This window comes from Pseudophryne corroboree, chromosome 4, assembly GCF_028390025.1.
Source record: "Pseudophryne corroboree isolate aPseCor3 chromosome 4, aPseCor3.hap2, whole genome shotgun sequence".
NCBI lineage: Eukaryota > Metazoa > Chordata > Amphibia > Anura > Myobatrachidae > Pseudophryne > Pseudophryne corroboree.
Window position 1 is genome coordinate 18,336,050 of NC_086447.1, and position 20,700 is coordinate 18,356,749.

Genomic DNA, 20,700 nt, shown 5'->3' on the forward strand with positions numbered 1-20,700 from the left:
GCTGCTCACGTAAGTGTCAGAGATCCTGAAGTACTCACTCATCATGTGAAAGTACCAATGTGTTTCTTCGATGGTCAATGGAAGTAAAATCTTGCAAAACTCTCCAGATTATTGCCTTTTTAACCTTTTTCTAGGAAACTTTCTAGATGAATGCTTTTTAGCCTTTGTCAGTACATGCTTTTGCAAGCTGTCTCTGTGGCGCAATCGGTTAGCGCATTTGGCTGTTAACCAAAAGGTTGGTGGTTCAATCCCACCCGGGGACGTAATTGACCTTATGATCAAATTTTGGTGATCTTTAAGTAGACAAGTCAAAATTTCAAACCACCTCTTATAGTGTAGGGTACCTGGCCTTCTCTGATGCAATCAGAGTCAGATTTGATTAAGTCATTTTATAAAAAACAGGAAGCACAATTTAGCATGGGGTTGCAGAGAAAAAAAATTATGCAGGCAGAGAAATCCAATTGAGTGATTAATCAGCTCTCCATTTTATGGCTTTATTTTTATGCTAACACATTTGCTCTCTGAAAAGTGTCCACAAAGCCAAGTCTCTGATTAACACCTTTGTAGGAATGGTTTTTCACCTATTACTGATTAAAACTTGCTTCATTGGAAAGGCAGCAAGATGCATCCTCATTACAATGTCCACTGAAATAATACAGGTTGACACCAGGAAACATAAACCTCACTGCATCCTTGCTGCTTTCTCAAGTGGGAATCTGTTTAATGTGAAAACCAGGTGATATCTAATCAGCACACAGGTAAGAAGTTAAGAAAATCTTTCTTTAAGGGTGAAGATGTTTCTCACAAAATCGTTGCCCCAATGCATCATTGAAATTCAAGATGGAAAGATGATTTTGAAATATCAATTGTACATTTTGCATTGCTCTTCTGGTGACAATGTAGTTTGTTTTTGTCAATTACCATTTCAGTAATAGGGTAAAGAAAATTAAGTGGATTTCTGAAAGAAAACAATGCTGTCAATATACTATTAAAACAAATTAAAATGTTAAAAGTTATTGTACTTTAAGTAAAAATAAAAGAGTCAAAATATCAATTCCAGTTTTGGAAGAATTTAATTAACAAAAAAATAAGTGCACATAGCAGAGGATGGTTTCGATCCACCGACCTCTGGGTTATGGGCCCAACACGCTTCCGCTGTGCCACTCTGCTGCTCATGTACGTATCAGAGATCCTGAAGTACTCACTCATCATTTGAAAGTACCAATGTGTTTCTTCGTTGGTCAATGGAAGAAAAATCTTGCAAAACTCTCCAGATTATTGCCTTTTTAACCTTTTTCTAGGAAACTTTCTAGATAAATGCTTTTTAGCCTTTGTCAGTACATGCTTTTGCAAGCTGTCTCTGTGGCGCAATCGGTTAGCGCATTCGGCTGTTAACTGAAAGGTTAGTGGTTCAATCCCACCCGGGGACGTAATTGACCTTGTGATCAAATTTTGGTGATCTTTAAGTAGACAAGTCAAAATTTCAAACCACCTCTTATAGTGTAGGGTACCTGGCCTTCTCTGATGCAATCAGAGTCAGATTTGATTAAGTCATTTTATAAAAAACAGGAAGCACAATTTAGCATGGGGTTGCAGAGAAAAAAATTATGCAGGCAGAGAAATCCAATTGAGTGATTAATCAGCTCTCCATTTTATGGCTTTATTTTTATGCTAACACATTTGCTCTCTGAAAAGTGTCCACAAAGCCAAGTCTCTGATTAACACCTTTGTAGGAATGTTTTTTCACCTATTACTGATTAAAACTTGCTTCATTGGAAAGGCAGCAAGATGCATCCTCATTACAATGTCAACTGAAATAATACAGGTTGACACCAGGAAACATAAACCTCACTGCATCCTTGCTGCTTTCTCAAGTGGGAATCTGTTTAATGTGAAAACCAGGTGATATCTAATCAGCACACAGGTAAGAAGTTAAGAAAATCTTTCTTTAAGGGTGAAGATGTTTCTCACAAAATCGTTGCCCCAATGCATCATTGAAATTCAAGCTGGAAAGATGATTTTGAAATATCAATTGTACATTTTGCATTGCTCTTCTGGTGACAATGTAGCTTGTTTTTGTCAATTACCATTTCAGTAATAGGGTAAAGAAAATTAAGTGGATTTCTGAAAGAAAACAATGCTGTCAATATACTATTAAAACAAATTAAAATGTTAAAAGTTATTGTACTTTAAGTAAAAATAAAAGAGTCAAAATATCAATTCCAGTTTTGGAAGAATTTAATTAACAAAAAAATAAGTGCACATAGCAGAGGATGGTTTCGATCCACCAACCTCTGCGTTATGGGCCCAGCACGCTTCTGCTGCACCACTCTGCTGCTCACGTAAGTGTCAGAGATCCTGAAGTACTCACTCATCATGTGAAAGTACCAATGTGTTTCTTCGATGGTCAATGGAAGAAAAATCTTGCAAAACTCTCCAGATTATTGCCTTTTTAACCTTTTTCTAGGAAACTTTCTAGATGAATGCTTTTTAGCCTTTGTCAGTACATGCTTTTGCAAGCTGTCTCTGTGGCGCAATCGGTTAGCGCATTTGGCTGTTAACCAAAAGGTTGGTGGTTCAATCCCACCCGGGGACGTAATTGACCTTATGATCAAATTTTGGTGATCTTTAAGTAGACAAGTCAAAATTTCAAACCACCTCTTATAGTGTAGGGTACCTGGCCTTCTCTGATGCAATCAGAGTCAGATTTGATTAAGTCATTTTATAAAAAACAGGAAGCACAATTTAGCATGGGGTTGCAGAGAAAAAAAATTATGCAGGCAGAGAAATCCAATTGAGTGATTAATCAGCTCTCCATTTTATGGCTTTATTTTTATGCTAACACATTTGCTCTCTGAAAAGTGTCCACAAAGCCAAGTCTCTGATTAACACCTTTGTAGGAATGGTTTTTCACCTATTACTGATTAAAACTTGCTTCATTGGAAAGGCAGCAAGATGCATCCTCATTACAATGTCCACTGAAATAATACAGGTTGACACCAGGAAACATAAACCTCACTGCATCCTTGCTGCTTTCTCAAGTGGGAATCTGTTTAATGTGAAAACCAGGTGATATCTAATCAGCACACAGGTAAGAAGTTAAGAAAATCTTTCTTTAAGGGTGAAGATGTTTCTCACAAAATCGTTGCCCCAATGCATCATTGAAATTCAAGATGGAAAGATGATTTTGAAATATCAATTGTACATTTTGCATTGCTCTTCTGGTGACAATGTAGTTTGTTTTTGTCAATTACCATTTCAGTAATAGGGTAAAGAAAATTAAGTGGATTTCTGAAAGAAAACAATGCTGTCAATATACTATTAAAACAAATTAAAATGTTAAAAGTTATTGTACTTTAAGTAAAAATAAAAGAGTCAAAATATCAATTCCAGTTTTGGAAGAATTTAATTAACAAAAAAATAAGTGCACATAGCAGAGGATGGTTTCGATCCACCGACCTCTGGGTTATGGGCCCAACACGCTTCCGCTGTGCCACTCTGCTGCTCATGTACGTATCAGAGATCCTGAAGTACTCACTCATCATTTGAAAGTACCAATGTGTTTCTTCGTTGGTCAATGGAAGAAAAATCTTGCAAAACTCTCCAGATTATTGCCTTTTTAACCTTTTTCTAGGAAACTTTCTAGATAAATGCTTTTTAGCCTTTGTCAGTACATGCTTTTGCAAGCTGTCTCTGTGGCGCAATCGGTTAGCGCATTCGGCTGTTAACTGAAAGGTTAGTGGTTCAATCCCACCCGGGGACGTAATTGACCTTGTGATCAAATTTTGGTGATCTTTAAGTAGACAAGTCAAAATTTCAAACCACCTCTTATAGTGTAGGGTACCTTGCCTTCTCTGATGCAATCAGAGTCAGATTTGATTAAGTCATTTTATAAAAAACAGGAAGCACAATTTAGCATGGGGTTGCAGAGAAAAAAAATTATGCAGGCAGAGAAATCCAATTGAGTGATTAATCAGCTCTCCATTTTATGGCTTTATTTTTATGCTAACACATTTGCTCTCTGAAAAGTGTCCACAAAGCCAAGTCTCTGATTAACACCTTTGTAGGAATGGTTTTTCACCTATTACTGATTAAAACTTGCTTCATTGGAAAGGCAGCAAGATGCATCCTCATTACAATGTCCACTGAAATAATACAGGTTGACACCAGGAAACATAAACCTCACTGTATCCTTGCTGCTTTCTCAAGTGGGAATCTGTTTAATGTGAAAACCAGGTGATATCTAATCAGCACACAGGTAAGAAGTTAAGAAAATCTTTCTTTAAGGGTGAAGATGTTTCTCACAAAATTGTTGCCCCAATGCATCATTGAAATTCAAGATGGAAAGATGATTTTGAAATATCATTGTACATTTTGCATTGCTCTTCTGGTGACAATGTAGCTTGTTTTTGTCAATTACCATTTCAGTAATAGGGTAAAGAAAATTAAGTGGATTTCTGAAAGAAAACAATGCTGTCAATATACTATTAAAACAAATTAAAATGTTAAAAGTTATTGTACTTTAATAAAAATAAAAGAGTCAAAATATCAATTCCAGTTTTGGAAGAATTTAATTAACAAAAAAATAAGTGCACATAGAAGAGGATGGTTTCGATCCACCGACCTCTGGGTTATGGGCCCAGCACATTTCCGCTGTGCCACTCTGCTGCTCATGTACGTGTCAGAGATCCTGAAGTACTCACTCATCATTTGAAAGTACAAATGTGTTTCTTCGTTGGTCAATGGAAGAAAAATCTTGCAAAACTCTCCAGATTATTGCCTTTTTAACCTTTTTCTAGGAAACTTTCTAGATGAATGCTTTTTAGCCTTTGTCAGTACATGCTTTTGCAAGCTGTCTCTGTGGCGCAATCGGTTGGCGCATTCGGCTGTTAACCGAAAGGTTGGTGGTTCAATACCACCCAGGGACGTAATTGACCTTGTGATCAAATTTTGGTGATCTTTAAGTAGACAAGTCAAAATTTCAAACCACCTCTTATGGTGTAGGGTACCTGGCCTTCTCTGATGCAATCAGAGTCATTTTTGATTAAGTCATTTTATAAAAAACAGGAAGCACAATTTAGCATGGGGTTGCAGAGAAAAAAAATTATGCAGGCAGAGAAATCCAATTGAGTGATTAATCAGCTCTCCATTTTATGGCTTTATTTTTATGCTAACACATTTGCTCTATGAAAAGTGTCCACAAAGCCAAGTCTCTGATTAACACCTTTGTAGGAATGGTTTTTTACCTATTACTGATTAAAACTTGCTTCATTGGAAAGGCAGCAAGATGCATGCTCATTACAATGTCCACTGAAATAATACAGGTTGACACCAGGAAACATAAACCTCACTGCATCCTTGCTGCTTTCTCAAGTGGGAATCTGATTAATGTGAAAACCAGGTGATATCTAATCAGCACACAGGTAAGAAGTTAAGAAAATCTTTCTTTAAGGGTGAAGATGTTTCTCACAAAATCGTTGCCCCAATGCATCATTGAAATTCAAGCTGGAAAGATGATTTTGAAATATCAATTGTACATTTTGCATTGCTCTTCTGGTGACAATGTAGCTTGTTTTTGTCAATTACCATTTCAGTAATAGGGTAAAGAAAATTAAGTGGATTTCTGAAAGAAAACAATGCTGTCAATATACTATTAAAACAAATTAAAATGTTAAAAGTTATTGTACTTTAAGTAAAAATAAGAGTCAAAATATCAATTCCAGTTTTGGAAGAATTTAATTAACAAAAAAATAAGTGCACATAGCAGAGGATGGTTTCGATCCACCAACCTCTGGATTATGTGCACAGCACGCTTCCGCTGCGCCACTCTGCTGCTCACGTAAGTGTCAGAGATCCTGAAGTACTCACTCATCATGTGAAAGTACCAATGTGTTTCTTCGTTGGTCAATGGAAGAAAAATCTTGCAAAACTCTCCAGATTATTGCCTTTTTAACTTTTTTCTAGGAAACTTTCTAGATGAATGCTTTTTAGCCTTTGTCAGTACATGCTTTCGCAAGCTATCTCTGTGGCGCAATCGGTTAGCGCATTTGGCTGTTAACCGAAAGGTTGGTGGTTCAATTCCACCCGGGGACGTAATTGACCTTATGATCAAATTTTGGTGATCTTTAAGTAGACAAGTCAAAATTTCAAACCACCTCTTATAGTGTAGGGTACCTGGCCTTCTCTGATGCAATCAGAGTCAGATTTGATTAAGTCATTTTATAAAAAAACAGGAAGCACAATTTAGCATGGGGTTGCAGAGAAAAAAAATTATGCAGGCAGAGAAATCCAATTGAGTGATTAATCAGCTCTCCATTTTATGGCTTTATTTTTATGCTAACACATTTGCTCTCTGAAAAGTGTCCACAAAGCCAAGTCTCTGATTAACACCTTTGTAGGAATGGTTTTTCACCTATTACTGATTAAAACTTGCTTCACTGGAAAGGCAGCAAGATGCATCCTCATTACAATGTCCACTGAAATAATACAGGTTGACACCAGGAAACATAAACCTCACTGCATCCTTGCTGCTTTCTCAAGTGGGAATCTGTTTAATGTGAAAACCAGGTGATATCTAATCAGCACACAGGTAAGAAGTTAAGAAAATCTTTCTTTAAAGGTGAAGATGTTTCTCACAAAATCGTTGCCCCAATGCATCATTGAAATTCAAGCTGGAAAGATGATTTTGAAATATCAATTGTACATTTTGCATTGCTCTTCTGGTGACAATGTAGCTTGTTTTTGTCAATTACCATTTCAGTTATAGGGTAAAGAAAATTAAGTGGATTTCTGAAAGAAAACAATGCTGTCAATATACTATTAAAGCAAATTAAAATGTTAAAAGTTATTGAACTTTAAGTAAAAATAAAAGAGTCAAAATATCAATTCCGGTTTTGGAAGAATTTAATTAACAAAAAAATAAGTGCACACAGCAGAGGATGGTTTCGATCCACCGGCCTCTGGGCCCAGCACGCTTCCGCTGCGCCACTCTGCTGCTCATGTAAGTGTCAGAGATCCTGAAGTACTCACTCATCATGTGAAAGTACCAATGTGTTTCTTCGTTGGTCAATGGAAGAAAAATCTTGCAAAACTCTCCAGATTATAGCCTTTTTAACCTTTTTCTAGGAAACTTTCTAGATGAATGCTTTTTAGCCTTTGTCAGTAAATGCTTTTGCAAGCTGTCTCTGTGGCGCAATCGGTTAGCGCATTCGGCTGTTAACCGAAAGGCTGGTTGTTCAATACCACCCAGGGACGTAATTGACCTTGTGATCAAATTTTGCTGATCTTTAAGTAGACAAGTCAAAATTTCAAACCACCTCTTATAGTGTAGGGTACCTGGCCTTATCTGATGCAATCAGAGTCAGATTTGATTAAGTCATTTTATAAGAAACAGGAAGCACAATTTAGCATGGGGTTGCAGAGAAAAAAAATTATGCAGGCAGAGAAATCCAATTGAGTGATTAATCAGCTCTCCATTTTATGGCTTTATTTTTATGCTAACACATTTGCTCTCTGAAAAGTGTCCACAAAGCCAAGTCTCTGATTAACACCTTTGTAGGAATGGTTTTTCACCTATTACTGATTAAAACTTGCTTCATTGGAAAGGCAGCAAGATGCATCCTCATTACAATGTCCACTAAAATAATAATACAGGTTGACACCAGGAAACATAAACCTCACTGCATCCTTGCTGCTTTCTCAAGTGGGAATCTGTTTAATGTGAAAACCAGGTGATATCTAATCAGCACACAGGTAAGAAGTTAAGAAAATCTTTCTTTAAGGGTGAAGATGTTTCTCACAAAATCGTTGCCCCAATGCATCATTGAAATTCAAGCTGGAAAGATGATTTTGAAATATCAATTGTACATTTTGCATTGCTCTTCTGGTGACAATGTAGCTTGTTTTTGTCAATTACCATTTCAGTAATAGGGTAAAGAAAATTAAGTGGATTTCTGAAAGAAAACAATGCTGTCAATATACTATTAAAACAAATTAAAATGTTAAAAGTTATTGTACTTTAAGTAAAAATAAAAGAGTCAAAATATCAATTCCAGTTTTGGAAGAATTTAATTAACAAAAAAATAAGTGCACATAGCAGAGGATGGTTTCGATCCACCGACCTCGCGGTTATGGGCCCAGCACGCTTCCGCTGCGCCACTCTACTGCTCATGTAAGTGTCAGAGATCCTGAAGTACTCACTCATCATGTGAAAGTACCAATGTGTTTCTTCGTTGGTCAATGGAAGAAAAATCTTGCAAAACTCTCCAGATTATTGCCTTTTTAACCTTTTTCTAGGAAACTTTCTAGATGAATGCTTTTTAGCCTTTGTCAGTACATGCTTTTGCAAGCTGTCTCTGTGGCGCAATCGGTTAGCGCATTTGGCTGTTAACCGAAAGGTTGGTGGTTCAATCCCAACCAGGGACGTAATTGACCTTGTGATCAAATTTTGCTGATCTTTAAGTAGACAAGTCAAAATTTCAAACCACCTCTTATGGTGTAGGGTACCTGGCCTTCTCTGATGCAATCAGAGTCATATTTGTTTAAGTCATTTTATAAAAAAACAGGAAGCACAATTTAGCATGGGGTTGCAGAGAAAAAAAATTATGCAGGCAGAGAAATCCAATTGAGTGATTAATCAGCTCTCCATTTTATGGCTTTATTTTTATGCTAACACATTTGCTCTCTGAAAAGTGTCCACAAAGCCAAGTCTCTGATTAACACCTTTGTAGGAATGGTTTTTCACCTATTACTGATTAAAACTTGCTTCATTGGAAAGGCAGCAAGATGCATCCTCATTACAATGTCCACTGAAATAATACAGGTTGACACCAGGAAACATAAACCTCACTGCATCCTTGCTGCTTTCTCAAGTGGGAATCTGTTTAATGTGAAAACCAGGTGATATCTAATCAGCACACAGGTAAGAAGTTAAGAAAATCTTTCTTTAAGGGTGAAGATGTTTCTCACAAAATCGTTGCCCCAATGCATCATTGAAATTCAAGATGGAAAGATGATTTTGAAATATCAATTGTACATTTTGCATTGCTCATCTGGTGACAATGTAGCTTGTTTTTGTCAATTACCATTTCAGTAATAGGGTAAAGAAAATTAAGTGGATTTCTGAAAGAAAACAATGCTGTCAATATACTATTAAAACAAATTAAAATGTTAAAAGTTATTGTTCTTTAAGTAAAAATAAAAGAGTCAAAATATCAATTCCAGTTTTGGAAGAATTTAATTAACAAAAAAATAAGTGCACATAGCAGAGGATGGTTTTGATCCACCGACCTCTGGGTTATGGGTCCAGCACGCTTCCGCTGCGCCACTCTGCAGCTTATGTAAGTGTCAGAGATCCTGAAGTACTCACTCATCATGTGAAAGTACCAATGTGTTTCTTCGTTGGTCAATGGAAGAAAAATCTTGCAAAACTCTCCAGATTATTGCCTTTTTAACCTTTTTCTAGGAAACTTTCTAGATGAATGCTTTTTAGCCTTTGTCAGTACATGCTTTTGCAAGCTGTCTCTGTGGCGCAATCGGTTAGCGCATTTGGCTGTTAACCGAAAGGTTGGTGGTTCAATCCCACCCAGGGACGTAATTGACCTTGTGATCAAATTTTGGTGATCTTTAAGTAGACAAGTCAAAATTTCAAACCACCTCTTATAGTGTAGGGTACCTAGCCTTCTCTGATGCAATCAGATTTGATTAAGTTTTTTTATAAAAAACAGGAAGCACAATTTAGCATGGGGTTGCAGAGAAAAAAAATTATGCAGGCAGAGAAATCCAATTGAGTGATTAATCAGCTCTCCATTTTATGGCTTTATTTTTATGCTAACACATTTGCTCTCTGAAAAGTGTCCACAAAGCCAAGTCTCTGATTAACACCTGTGTAGGAATGGTTTTTCACCTATTACTGATTAAAACTTGCTTCATTGGAAAGGCAGCAAGATGCATCCTCATTACAATGTCCACTGAAATAATACAGGTTGACACCAGGAAACATAAACCTCACTGCATCCTTGCTGCTTTCTCAAGTGGGAATCTGTTTAATGTGAAAACCAGGTGATATCTAATCAGCACACAGGTAAGAAGTTAAGAAAATCTTTCTTTAAGGGTGAAGATGTTTCTCACAAAATCGTTGCCCCAATGCATCATTGAAATTCAAGATGGAAAGATTATTTTGAAATATCAATTGTACATTTTGCATTGCTCTTCTGGTGACAATGTAGCTTGTTTTTGTCAATTACCATTTCAGTAATAGGGTAAAGAAAATTAAGTGGATTTCTGAAAGAAAACAATGCTGTCAATATACTATTAAAACAAATTAAAATGTTAAAAGTTATTGTACTTTAAGTAAAAATAAAAGAGTGAAAATATCAATTCCAGTTTTGGAAGAATTTAATTAACAAAAAAATAAGTGCACATAGCAGAGGATGGTTTCGATCCACCGACCTCTTGGTTATGGGCTCAGCACGCTTCCGCTGCGCCACTTTGCTGCTCACGTAAGTGTCAGAGATCCTGAAGTACTCACTCATCATCTGAAAGTACCAATGTGTTTCTTCGTTGGTCAATGGAAGAAAAATCTTGCAAAACTCTCCAGATTATTGCCTTTTTAACCTTTTTCTAGGAAACTTTCTAGATGAATGCTTTTTAGCCTTTGTTAGTACATGCGTTTGCAAGTTGTCTCTGTGGTGCAATCGGTTAGTGCATTCGGCTGTTAACCGAAAGGCTGGTGGTTCAATACCACCCAGGGACGTAATTGACCTTGTGATCAAATTTTGCTGATCTTTAAGTAGACAAGTCAAAATTTCAAACCACCTCTTATAGTGTAGGGTACCTGGCCTTCTCTGATGCAATAAGAGTCAGATTTGATTAAGTCATTTTATAAAAAACAGGAAGCACAATTTAGCATGGGGTTGCAGAGAAAAAAAATTATGCAGGCAGAGAAATCCAATTGAGTAATTAATCAGCTCTCCATTTTATGGCTTTATTTTTATGCTAACACATTTGCTCTCTGAAAAGTGTCCACAAAGCCAAGTCTCTGATTAACACCTTTGTAGGAATGGTTTTTCACCTATTACTGATTAAAACTTGCTTCATTGGAAAGGCAGCAAGATGCATCCTCATTACAATGTCCACTGAAATAATACAGGTTGACACCAGGAAACATAAACCTCACTGCATCCTTGCTGCTTTCTCAAGTGGGAATCTGTTTAATGTGAAAACCAGGTGATATCTAATCAGCACACAGGTAAAAAGTTAAGAAAATCTTTCTTTAAGTGTGAAGATGTTTCTCACAAAATCGTTGCCCCAATGCATCATTGAAATTCAAGCTGGAAAGATGATTTTGAAATATCAATTGTACATATTGCATTGCTCTTCTGGTGACAATGTAGCTTGTTTTTGTCAATTACCATTTCAGTAATAGGGTAAAGAAAATTAAGTGGATTTCTGAAAGAAAACAATGCTGTCAATATACTATTAAAACAAATTAAAATGTTAAAAGTTATTGTACTTTAAGTAAAAATAAAAGAGTCAAAATATCAATTCCAGTTTTGGAAGAATTTAATTAACAAAAAAATAAGTGCACATAGCAGAGGATGGTTTCGATCCACCGACCTCTGGGTTATGGGCCCAGCACGCTTCCGCTGCGCCACTCTGCTGCTCATGTAAGTGTCACAGATCCTGAAGTACTCACTCATCATGTGAAAGTACCAATGTGTTTCTTCGTTGGTCAATGGAAGAAAAATCTTGCAAAACTCTCCAGATTATTGCCTTTTTAACCTTTTTCTAGGAAACTTTCTAGATGAATGCTTTTTAGCCTTTGTCAGTACATGCTTTTGCAAGCTGTCTCTGTGGCGCAATCGGTTAGCGCATTCGGCTGTTAACCGAAAGGTTGGTGGTTCAATCCCACCCAGGGACGTAATTGACCTTGTGATCAAATTTTGGTGATCTTTAAGTAGACAAGTCAAAATTTCAAACCACCTCTTATAGTGTAGGGTACCTGGCCTTCTCTGATGCAATCAGATTTGATTAAGTTTTTTTTATAAAAAACAGGAAGCACAATTTAGCATGGGGTTGCAGAGAAAAAAAATTATGCAGGCAGAGAAATCCAATTGAGTGATTAATCAGCTCTCCATTTTATGGCTTTATTTTTATGCTAACACATTTGCTCTCTGAAAAGTGTCCACAAAGCCAAGTCTCTGATTAACACCTTTGTAGGAATGGTTTTTCACCTATTACTGATTAAAACTTGCTTCATTGGAAAGGCAGCAAGATGCATCCTCATTACAATGTCCACTGAAATAATACAGGTTGACACCAGGAAACATAAACCTCACTGCATCCTTGCTGCTTTCTCAAGTGGGAATCTGTTTAATGTGAAAACCAGGTGATATCTAATCAGCACACAGGTAAGAAGTTAAGAAAATCTTTCTTTAAGGGTGAAGATGTTTCTCACAAAATCGTTGCCCCAATGCATCATTGAAATTCAAGCTGGAAAGATGATTTTGAAATATCAATTGTACATTTTGCATTGCTCTTCTGGTGACAATGTAGCTTGTTTTTGTCAATTACCATTTCAGTAATAGGGTAAAGAAAATTAAGTGGATTTCTGAAAGAAAACAATGCTGTCAATATACTATTAAAACAAATTAAAATGTTAAAAGTTATTGTACTTTAAGTAAAAATAAAAGAGTCAAAATATCAATTCCAGTTTTGGAAGAATTTAATTAACAAAAAAATAAGTGCACATAGCAGAGGATGGTTTCGATCCACCGACCTCGGGGTTATGGGCCCAGCACGCTTCTGCTGCGCCACTCTGCTGCTCATGTAAGTGTCAGAGATCCTGAAGTACTCACTCATCATGTGAAAGTACCAATGTGTTTCTTCGTTGGTCAATGGAAGAAAAATCTTGCAAAACTCTCCAGATTATTGCCTTTTTAACCTTTTTCTAGGAAACTTTCTAGATGAATGCTTTTTAGCCTTTGTCAGCACATGCTTTTGCAAGCTGTCTCTGTGGCACAATCGGTTAGTGCATTCGGCTGTTAACCGAAAGGTTGGTGGTTCAATCCCACCGAGGGACGTAATTGACCTTGTGATCAAATTTTGGTGATCTTTAAGTAGACAAGTCAAAATTTCAAACCACCTCTTATGGTGTAGGGTACCTGGCCTTCTCTGATGCAATCAGAGTTATATTTGATTAAGTCATTTTATAAAAAACAGGAAGCACAATTTAGCATGGGGTTGCAGAGAAAAAAAATTATGCAGGCAGAGAAATCCAATTGAGTGATTAATCAGCACTCCATTTTATGGCTTTATTTTTATGCTAACACATTTGCTCTCTGAAAAGTGTCCACAAAGCCAAGTCTCTGATTAACACCTTTGTAGGAATGGTTTTTCACCTATTACTGATTAAAACTTGCTTCATTGGAAAGGCAGCAAGATGCATCCTCATTACAATGTCCACTGAAATAATACAGGTTGACACCAGGAAACATAAACCTCACTGCATCCTTGCTGCTTTCTCAAGTGGGAATCTGTTTAATGTGAAAACCAGGTGATATCTAATCAGCACACAGGTAAGAAGTTAAGAAAATCTTTCTTTAAGGGTGAAGATGTTTCTCACAAAATCGTTGCCCTAATGCATCATTGAAATTCAAGCTGGAAAGATGATTTTGAAATATCAATTGTACATTTTGCATTGCTCTTCTGGTGACAATGTAGCTTGTTTTTGTCAATTACCATTTCAGTAATAGGGTAAAGAAAATTAAGTGGATTTCTGAAAGAAAACAATGCTGTCAATATACTATTAAAACAAATTAAAATGTTAAAAGTTATTGTACTTTAAGTAAAAATAAAAGAGTCAAAATATCAATTCCAGTTTTGGAAGAATTTAATTAACAAAAAAATAAGTGCACATAGCAGAGGATGGTTTCGATCCACCAACCTCTGGGTTATAGGCCCAGCACGCTTCCGCTGCGCCACTCTGCTGCTCACGCAAGTGTCAGAGTTCCTGAAGTACTCACTCATCATGTGAAAGTACCAATGTGTTTCTTCGTTGGTCAATGGAAGAAAAATCTTGCAAAACTCTCCAGATTATTGCCTTTTTAACCTTTTTCTAGGAAACTTTCTAGATGAATGCTTTTTAGCCTTTGTCAGCACATGCTTTTGCAAGCTGTCTCTGTGGCGCAGTCGGTTAGCGCATTCGGCTGTTAACCGGAAGGTTGGTGGTTCAATCCCACCCAGGGACGTAATTGACCTTGTGATCAAATTTTGGTGATCTTTAAGTAGACAAGTCAAAATTTCAAACCACCTCTTATGGTGTAGGGTACCTGGCCTTCTCTGATGCAATCAGAGTTATATTTGATTAAGTCATTTTATAAAAAACAGGAAGCACAATTTAGCATGGGGTTGCAGAGAAAAAAAATTATGCAGGCAGAGAAATCCAATTGAGTGATTAATCAGCTCTCCATTTTATGGCTTTATTTTTATGCTAACACATTTGCTCTCTGAAAAGTGTCCACAAAGCCAAGTCTCTGATTAACACCTTTGTAGGAATGGTTTTTCACCTATTACTGATTAAAACTTGCTTCATTGGAAAGGCAGCAAGATGCATCCTCATTACAATGTCCACTGAAATAATACAGGTTGACACCAGGAAACATAAACCTCACTGCATCCTTGCTGCTTTCTCAAGTGGGAATCTGTTTAATGTGAAAACCAGGTGATATCTAATCAGCACACAGGTAAGAAGTTAAGAAAATCTTTCTTTAAGGGTGAAGATGTTTCTCACAAAATCGTTGCCCTAATGCATCATTGAAATTCAAGCTGGAAAGATGATTTTGAAATATCAATTGTACATTTTGCATTGCTCTTCTGGTGACAATGTAGCTTGTTTTTGTCAATTACCATTTCAGTAATAGGGTAAAGAAAATTAAGTGGATTTCTGAAAGAAAACAATGCTGTCAATATACTATTAAAACAAATTAAAATGTTAAAAGTTATTGTACTTTAAGTAAAAATAAAAGAGTCAAAATATCAATTCCAGTTTTGGAAGAATTTAATTAACAAAAAAATAAGTGCACATAGCAGAGGATGGTTTCGATCCACCAACCTCTGGGTTATGGGCCCAGCACGCTTCCGCTGCGCCACTCTGCTGCTCACGTAAGTGTCAGAGTTCCTGAAGTACTCACTCATCATGTGAAAGTACCAATGTGTTTCTTCGTTGGTCAATGGAAGAAAAATCTTGCAAAACTCTACAGATTATTGCCTTTTTAACCTTTTTCTAGGAAACTTTCTAGATGAATGCTTTTTAGCCTTTGTCAGTACATGCTTTTGCAAGTTGTCTCTGTGGTGCAATCGGTTAGCGCATTCGGCTGTTAACCGAAAGGCTGGTTGTTCAATACCACCCAGGGACGTAATTGACCTTGTGATCAAATTTTGCTGATCTTTAAGTAGACAAGTCAAAATTTCAAACCACCTCTTATAGTGTAGGGTACCTGGCCTTCTCTGATGCAATCAGAGTCATATTTGATTAAGTCATTTAAAAAAAAACAGGAAGCACAATTTAGCATGGGGTTGCAGAGAAAAAAAATATGCAGGCAGAGAAATCCAATTGAGTGATTAATCAGCTCTCCATTTTATGGCTTTATTTTTATGCTAACACATTTGCTCTCTGAAAAGTGTCCACAAAGCCAAGTCTCTGATTAACACCTTTGTAGGAATGGTTTTTCACCTATTACTGATTAAAACTTGCTTCATTGGAAAGGCAGCAAGATGCATCCTCATTACAATGTCCACTGAAATAATACAGGTTGACACCAGGAAACATAAACCTCACTGCATCCTTGCTGCTTTCTCAAGTGGGAATCTGTTTAATGTGAAAACCAGGTGATATCTAATCAGCACACAGGTAAGAAGTTAAGAAAATCTTTCTTTAAGGGTGAAGATGTTTCTCACAAAATCGTTGCCCCAATGCATCATTGAAATTCAAGCTGGAAAGATGATTTTGAAATATCAATTGTACATTTTGCATTGCTCTTCTGGTGACAATGTAGCTTGTTTTTGTCAATTACCATTTCAGTAATAGGGTAAAGAAAATTAAGTGGATTTCTTAAAGAAAACAATGCTGTCAATATACTATTAAAACAAATTAAAATGTTAAAAGTTATTGTACTTTAAGTAAAAATAAAAGAGTCAAAATATCAATTCCAGTTTTGGAAGAATTTAATTAACAAAAAAATAAGTGCACATAGCAGAGGATGGTTTCGATCCACCGACCTCACGGTTATGGGCCCAGCACGCTTCCGCTGCGCCACTCTGCTGCTCATGTCAGTGTCAGAGATCCTGAAGTACTCACTCATCATGTGAAAGTACCAATGTGTTTCTTCGTTGGTCAATGGAAGAAAAATCTTGCAAAACTCTCCAGATTATTGCCTTTTTAACCTTTTTCTAGGAAACTTTCTAGATGAATGCTTTTTAGCCTTTGTCAGCACATGCTTTTGCAAGCTGTCTCTGTGGTGCAATCGGTTAGTGCATTCGGCAGTTAACCGAAAGGTTGGTGGTTCAATCCCACCCAGGGACGTAATTGACCTTGTGATCAAATTTTGGTGATCTTTAAGTAGACAAGTCAAAATTTCAAACCACCTCTTATGGTGTAGGGTACCTGGCCTTCTCTGATGCAATCAGAGTCATATTTGATTAAGTCATTTTATAAAAAACAGGAAGCACAATTTAGCATGGGGTTGCAGAGAAAAAAAATTATGCAGGCAGAGAAATCCAATTGAGTGATTAATCAGCTCTCCATTTTATGGCTTTATTTTTATGCTAACACATTTGCTCTCTGAAAAGTGTCCACAAAGCCAAGTCTCTGATTAACACCTTTGTAGGAATGGTTTTTTACCTATTACTGATTAAAACTTGCTTCATTGGAAAGGCAGCAAGATGCATGCTCATTACAATGTCCACTGAAATAATACAGGTTGACACCAGGAAACATAAACCTCACTGCATCCTTGCTGCTTTCTCAAGTGGGAATCTATTTAATGTGAAAACCAGGTGATATCTAATCAGCACACAGGTAAGAAGTTAAGAAAATCTTTCTTTAAGGGTGAAGATGTTTCTCACAAAATCGTTGCCCCAATGCATCATTGAAATTCAAGCTGGAAAGATGATTTTGAAATATCAATTGTACATTTTGCATTGCTCTTCTGGTGACAATGTAGCTTGTTTTTGTCAATTACCATTTCAGTAATAGGGTAAAGAAAATTAAGTGGATTTCTGAAAGAAAACAATGCTGTCAATATACTATTAAAACAAATTAAAATGTTAAAAGTTATTGTACTTTAAGTAAAAATAAAAGAGTCAAAATATCAATTCCAGTTTTGGAAGAATTTAATTAACAAAAAAATAAGTGCACATAGCAGAGAATGGTTTCAATCCACCAACCTCTGGGTTATGGGCCCAGCACGCTTCCGCTGCGCCACTCTGCTGCTCACGTAAGTGTCAGAGATCCTGAAGTACTCACTCATCATGTGAAAGTACCAATGTGTTTCTTCGTTGGTCAATGGAAGAAAAATCTTGCAAAACTCTCCAGATTATTGCCTTTTTAACCTTTTTCTAGGAAACTTTAGCCTTTGTCAGTACATGCTTTTGCAAGTTGTCTCTGTGGTGCAATCGGTTAGCGCATTCGGCTGTTAACCGAAAGGCTGGTTGTTCAATACCACCCAGGGACGTAATTGACCTTGTGATCAAATTTTGCTGATCTTTAAGTAGACAAGTCAAAATTTCAAACCACCTCTTATAGTGTAGGGTACCTGGCCTTCTCTGATGCAATCAGAGTCAGATTTGATTAAGTCATTTTATAAAAAACAGGAAGCACAATTTAGCATGGGGTTGCAGAGGAAAAAAAATATGCAGGCAGAGAAATCCAATTGAGTGATTAATCAGCTCTCCATTTTATGGCTTTATTTTTATGCTAACACATTTGCTCTCTGAAAAGTGTCCACAAAGCCAAGTCTCTGATTAACACCTTTGTAGGAATGGTTTTTCACCTATTACTGATTAAAACTTGCTTCATTGGAAAGGCAGCAAGATGCATCCTCATTACAATGTCCACTGAAATAATACAGGTTGACACCAGGAAACATAAACCTCACTGCATCCTTGCTGCTTTCTCAAGTGGGAATCTGTTTAATGTGAAAACCAGGTGATATCTAATCAGCACACAGGTAAGAAGTTAAGAAAATCTTTATTTAAGGGTGAAGATGTTTCTCACAAAATCGTTGCCCCAATGCATCATTGAAATTCAAGCTGGAAAGATGATTTTGAAATATCAATTGTACATTTTGCATTGCTCTTCTGGTGACAATGTAGCTTGTTTTTGTCAATTACCATTTCAGTAATAGGGTAAAGAAAATTAAGTGGATTTCTGAAAGAAAACAATGCTGTCAATATACTATTAAAACAAATTAAAATGTTAAAAGTTATTGTACTTTAAGTAAAAATAAAAGAGTCAAAATATCAATTCCGGTTTTGGAAGAATTTAATTAACAAAAAAATAAGTGCACATAGCAGAGGATGGTTTCGATCCTATGACCTCTTGGTTATATGCCCAGCACGCTTCCGCTGTGCCACTCTGCTGCTCATGTAAGTGTCAGAGATCCTGAAGTACTCACTCATCATATGAAAGTACCAATGTGTTTCTTCGTTGGTCAATGGAAGAAAAATCTTGCAAAACTCTCCAGATTATTGCCTTTTTAACCTTTTTCTAGGAAACTTTCTAGATGAATGCTTTTTAGCCTTTGTCAGTACATGCTTTTGCAAGTTGTCTCTGTGGTGCAATCGGTTAGCGCATTCGGCTATTAACCGAAAGGCTGGTGGTACAATACCACCCAGGGACGTAATTGACCTTGTGATCAAATTTTGCTGATCTTTAAGTAGACAAGTCAAAATTTCAAACCACCTCTTATAGTGTAGGGTACCTGGCCTTCTCTGATGCAATCAGAGTCAGATTTGATTAAGTCATTTTATAAAAAACAGGAAGCACAATTTAGCATGGGGTTGCAGAGAAAAAAAATTATGCAGGTAGAGAAATCCAATTGAGTGATTAATCAGCTCTCCATTTTATGGCTTTATTTTTATGCTAACACATTTGCTCTCTGAAAAGTGTCCACAAAGCCAAGTCTCTGATTAACACCTTTGTAGGAATGGTTTTTCACCTATTACTGATTAAAACTTGCTTCATTGGAAAGGCAGCAAGATGCATCCTCATTACAATGTCCACTGAAATAATACAGGTTGACACCAGGAAACATAAACCTCACTGCATCCTTGCTGCTTTCTCAAGTGGGAATCTGTTTAATGTGAAAACCAGGTGATATCTAATCAGCACACAGGTAAGAAGTTAAGAAAATCTTTATTTAAGGGTGAAGATGTTTCTCACAAAATCGTTGCCCCAATGCATCATTGAAATTCAAGCTGGAAAGATGATTTTGAAATATCAATTGTACATTTTGCATTGCTCTTCTGGTGACAATGTAGCTTGTTTTTGTCAATTACCATTTCAGTAATAGGGTAAAGAAAATTAAGTGGATTTCTGAAAGAAAACAATGCTGTCAATATACTATTAAAACAAATTAAAATGTTAAAAGTTATTGTACTTTAAGTAAAAATAAAAGAGTCAAAATATCAATTCCAGTTTTGGAAGAATTTAATTAACAAAAAAATAAGTGCACATAGCAGAGGATGGTTTCGATCCACCGACCTCGGGGTTATGGGCCCAGCACGCTTCTGCTGCACCACTCTGCTGCTCATGTAAGTGTCAGAGATCCTGAAGTACTCACTCATCATGTGAAAGTACCAATGTGTTTCTTTGTTGGTCAATGGAAGAAAAATCTTGCAAAACTCTCCAGATTATTGCCTTTTTAACCTTTTTCTAGGAAACTTTCTAGATGAATGCTTTTTAGCCTTTGTCAGCACATGCTTTTGCAAGCTGTCTCTGTGGCGCAATCGGTTAGCGCATTCGGCTGTTAACCGAAAGGTTGGTGGTTCAATCCCACCGAGGGACGTAATTGACCTTGTGATCATATTTTGGTGATCTTTAAGTAGACAAGTCAAAATTTCAAACCACCTCTTATGGTGTAGGGTACCTGGCCTTCTCTGATGCAATCAGAGTCATATTTGATTAAGTCATTTTATAAAAAACAGGAAGCACAATTTAGCATGGGGTTGCAGAGAAAAAAATTATGCAGGCAGAGAAATCCAATTGAGTGATTAATCAGCTCTCCATTTTATGGCTTTATTTTTATGCCAAACACATTTGCTCTCTGAAAAGTGTCCACAAAGCCAAGTCTCTGATTAACACCTTTGTAGGAATGGTTTTTCACCTATTACTGATTAAAACTTGCTTCATTGGAAAGGCAGCAAGATGCATCCTCATTACAATGTCCACTGAAATAATACAGGTTGACACCAGGAAACATAAACCTCACTGCATCCTTGCTGCTTTCTCAAGTGGGAATCTGTTTAATGTGAAACCAGGTGATATCTAATCAGCACACAGGTAAGAAGTTAAGAAAATCTTTCTTTAAGGGTGAAGATGTTTCTCACAAAATCGTTGCCCCAATGCATCATTGAAATTCAAGCTGGAAAGATGATTTTGAAATATCAATTGTACATTTTGCACTGCTCTTCTGGTGACAA

The 20,700-nt window shown here is 36.7% G+C and overlaps 8 non-coding genes across 8 annotated transcripts; 7 read left to right on the forward strand and 1 right to left on the reverse strand.

The window, feature by feature from the left end:
* Positions 1-189: 189 nt before the first annotated feature.
* On the forward strand, positions 190-263 carry TRNAN-GUU (transfer RNA asparagine (anticodon GUU)). The gene has a single exon. It is a non-coding gene; the product is annotated as a tRNA-Asn (tRNA).
* A 2,259-nt stretch (positions 264-2,522) lies between these two features.
* Positions 2,523-2,596, forward strand: TRNAN-GUU (transfer RNA asparagine (anticodon GUU)). Its single transcript has one exon. It is a non-coding gene; the product is annotated as a tRNA-Asn (tRNA).
* Positions 2,597-9,518: 6,922 nt separating this feature from the next.
* TRNAN-GUU (transfer RNA asparagine (anticodon GUU)) lies at positions 9,519-9,592 on the forward strand. Its single transcript has one exon. It is a non-coding gene; the product is annotated as a tRNA-Asn (tRNA).
* Positions 9,593-11,588: 1,996 nt separating this feature from the next.
* Positions 11,589-11,660, reverse strand: TRNAM-CAU (transfer RNA methionine (anticodon CAU)). The gene has a single exon. It is a non-coding gene; the product is annotated as a tRNA-Met (tRNA).
* A 186-nt stretch (positions 11,661-11,846) lies between these two features.
* TRNAN-GUU (transfer RNA asparagine (anticodon GUU)) lies at positions 11,847-11,920 on the forward strand. The gene has a single exon. It is a non-coding gene; the product is annotated as a tRNA-Asn (tRNA).
* A 1,088-nt stretch (positions 11,921-13,008) lies between these two features.
* Positions 13,009-13,082, forward strand: TRNAN-GUU (transfer RNA asparagine (anticodon GUU)). The gene has a single exon. It is a non-coding gene; the product is annotated as a tRNA-Asn (tRNA).
* Positions 13,083-14,175: 1,093 nt separating this feature from the next.
* On the forward strand, positions 14,176-14,249 carry TRNAN-GUU (transfer RNA asparagine (anticodon GUU)). Its single transcript has one exon. It is a non-coding gene; the product is annotated as a tRNA-Asn (tRNA).
* A 5,743-nt stretch (positions 14,250-19,992) lies between these two features.
* Positions 19,993-20,066, forward strand: TRNAN-GUU (transfer RNA asparagine (anticodon GUU)). The gene has a single exon. It is a non-coding gene; the product is annotated as a tRNA-Asn (tRNA).
* The last annotated feature ends 634 nt before the right edge of the window (positions 20,067-20,700 follow it).